Source organism: Mastigoproctus giganteus, chromosome 13 (assembly GCF_048544385.1).
Source record: "Mastigoproctus giganteus isolate SK-2022 chromosome 13, ASM4854438v1, whole genome shotgun sequence".
Taxonomy (NCBI): Eukaryota; Metazoa; Arthropoda; class Arachnida; order Uropygi; family Thelyphonidae; genus Mastigoproctus; species Mastigoproctus giganteus.
Window position 1 is genome coordinate 92486061 of NC_143587.1, and position 3028 is coordinate 92489088.

At 33.6% G+C, this 3028-nt stretch overlaps 1 pseudogene; it reads right to left on the reverse strand.

Annotated features, from left to right (window-relative positions):
* Positions 1–641: 641 nt before the first annotated feature.
* On the reverse strand, positions 642–1526 carry LOC150076259 (protein lethal(2)essential for life pseudogene; annotated as a pseudogene).
* Between the last annotated feature and the right edge of the window lie 1502 nt (positions 1527–3028).

Sequence of the window (3028 nt, forward strand, 5' to 3'; positions counted from 1 at the left end):
CATATTGTAACACAAAAAAACATCAAGTTTGACCTAGAATAGTCATTTTGGTTCGATGTGACTGCCATTGGTGATACGGCAGACATCTCATCTGAACTCAATTTCCTCTCAAACGCGACGAAACATATCTGGCGTAACTTCTGTAACTGGGGCGGCGATTTTAGTTTTGAGCTCGGCAAGATTGGTAGGTAAGGATGGAACAAACACTCGATCTTTAATGAAACCCCATAGAAAAAAAGTCTAGAGGTCTCAAATCTGAGAAAGGAGGTAGCCATGCTAACGGCCCTGCTCGACCAATCTGTGAAAGTAGCCATTTTTGAAACGAAAGCCGCTGGCGCTCGCGGTGACGGAATTCGGTACTACGTCAGTAAAACTTGATGCTTTTTGCTACAATATGACAGTTCAATAAATTATATAAGTTTCCTGAATAAATTTCTATACACTTACGAAGTTGTAAAGTCCTTTTTGAATCACCCTGTATTTTAATCGGCGAAAACAGAAAATACTGAAAATTTAATTTTTGTAATTTCTAAGTTTCTTAATACACTATATTATCATACATTGAACAAAATTTTATGCTTTCCCTTTTCTGTTGTTTTTATATTTAATAAATATCACAATAGTCATTCTTTAAATAAAGATTTGGATTATACAACCTTTTACAGGAATTTTATTTAGTAATTAAAAAGTTCAGATTATCAATGACATACATAACTTACAGCGTGAAGACATTCTTTCGCTAACAAGTTCAAGTCAGCAGCTTATAATGAGGAAAGTTAAGTTAATTTTTGAAATACAAAATGAATTAGGTTTTGTACAGCGAGGTTAAAATTTCCTAGTCAGCACGTGGCACCTTGTACAAAAACGTCACTGTTCAATTTTATACGTATAAAAATTTCATAAGCTTTACTAACACTAGGCCTTTTTTGTACTGTCGATTGCTGAAGTTTGCTTCACTGTAATGGGCACGACTCTCTCATTTGATTCTGGAGCTGGCAAAGCTTTCTTAGGCGCCTCAATCGTTAAAATTCCTTCAGCGCTCAACGAAGAAATCACATTTTCTGGCTCTGTCCCAGTAGGCAGTAAGTAACGACGAGTAAATTCACGTGATATAAAACCGTGCTCATCAACTCTTTCTTCGTGTTTTCCATTAATGATAACAAAGTTATCCACCGTTTTTACCACAACGTCTTCTGGTTTAAACTGACCGACATCTAACATTACCTGAAATTTATCACTGCTGTTAATCACTTGAGAAGTTCCAACACTTGTCTGCCGACTTAATTGTCGCCTTGGACGAAGGTAATAGCCAAATCCCGAAGGAGGTAAAATATCTTCTTCACGTAACCCAAGTCCGAAATTTTGATCAAAAATACTCTGCGGGTAATCCCAAGTGTCCCACCAATCACGGCTCAACATACGTGGAACAATGCTCCGAGAATATGCCATTTTCTTCTTTTAAACTTTTCCCAATAGCAACACAAACGCACTTTCAAGTATCAACGCCAAAACATCAAAGCAGCTTGTCCCATTTATAAATACCGCTGTTCATTTTTTTACTTGTTGAATGATGACGTAACGAGTTTAGCAAGAGATTGGCTGAAGAATGACAGCCGTTTGTGATGAAACTGCCTTAAAGCATTACGCGACCAATGGAGCACCTAAAAATTACTGACGTGTGAGGAAAAAAGAAGAAGAAAAAAAAGGTTCAAACTGTACCACTAACTAGAAGAAATAGATTCTTTATTATTATGTCACAATTTACTTGACAAGCCTGCAAAAATCCCACGCAAAGGACTAAAGTATCAATCGTGATAGTTTGATCTTAAAGTGACTTTAAAGGCACTGCACACAGCATTGCATAATAAAGAAAATAATAATATTCTTGGAAATCATGTGCTTTTAACATTAAAGACTGACAAATATATATTTTTTTACTTCTCTTAATGTCTTTTCAATAATAATAATAATAAATAATATAGATAAATATATAATAATAATAAATAAAATATAGATAATAATAATAATAATAATAATAAATAAAATATAGATAATAATAATAATAATAATAAATAAAATATAGATAATAATAATAATAATACAATACAATACTGTATATAGAAGAAAAGTAAGAATAAATAAAAGAATAAGTAGAATTACGATGTCGAATTTTCTAGTACAGCTAAAGAAAACATAATACATTGTTATTTCAAGTTGGAGTAGCAATGAGTATGCGTGTATACACACATGCTTATTGTGCAAACACACACATATATAAAACATGGGAACAAAATATTCAACAGAAATGGACTGCTATCAAAATTTCTATGTGCAATATTTCTAATCAGTATTATTTAGTTAGAAGCCCATTTTTGGTTATGTTATGTGCGCATTACGTACCAAAGTAACTAAGGCTATGAGGCGTCAGTATACTGTAATTGTGTGTATTCTTCCGTCGGTTTACTGGACTAAAAACGAGAGCTTCTGGAAAAAAAAAAAAAACGCGCAATCCTCGCCTGAAACCGACTAACTCAGCCACGTTGTGAAAAAAAAACACAAAAATTCCTTGCGTCATTGTTGAACCCAGGCCTTTTCCACTCGGTGTGGGAGGTGGGTGATTATAAACACTACGCTACCCATAGGGGATCTTATTTTTTTTGGAAAAAAAAACTGATTTTTTAATTCTTAATTACTATATATATAAAGTGACGAGATCCTTAGTATTCCAATGCGGGACATTGATTTTACAACCCCCCCCCCCCTTAAAAACAATATACACATATAGTTTTTAAATTTTTATTTATAAAAAATATTCACGTACAAAATATAAATTATTAAATACATATACTACTTTGAACTAAACTTATAAAATGAAATATCACACTTAAAAAAATTAAAGCGTGTTTATCCTCAAATATCCTTGGCTTAGAAGAGGTTAGCGAAATGCATTTGTAAAAGAGTAGTATGATTGCAAGAGGCCTCCGTAGCCCAGTGGTCAGAGAAGGAGTGCATTAGCACACGCTCTTTG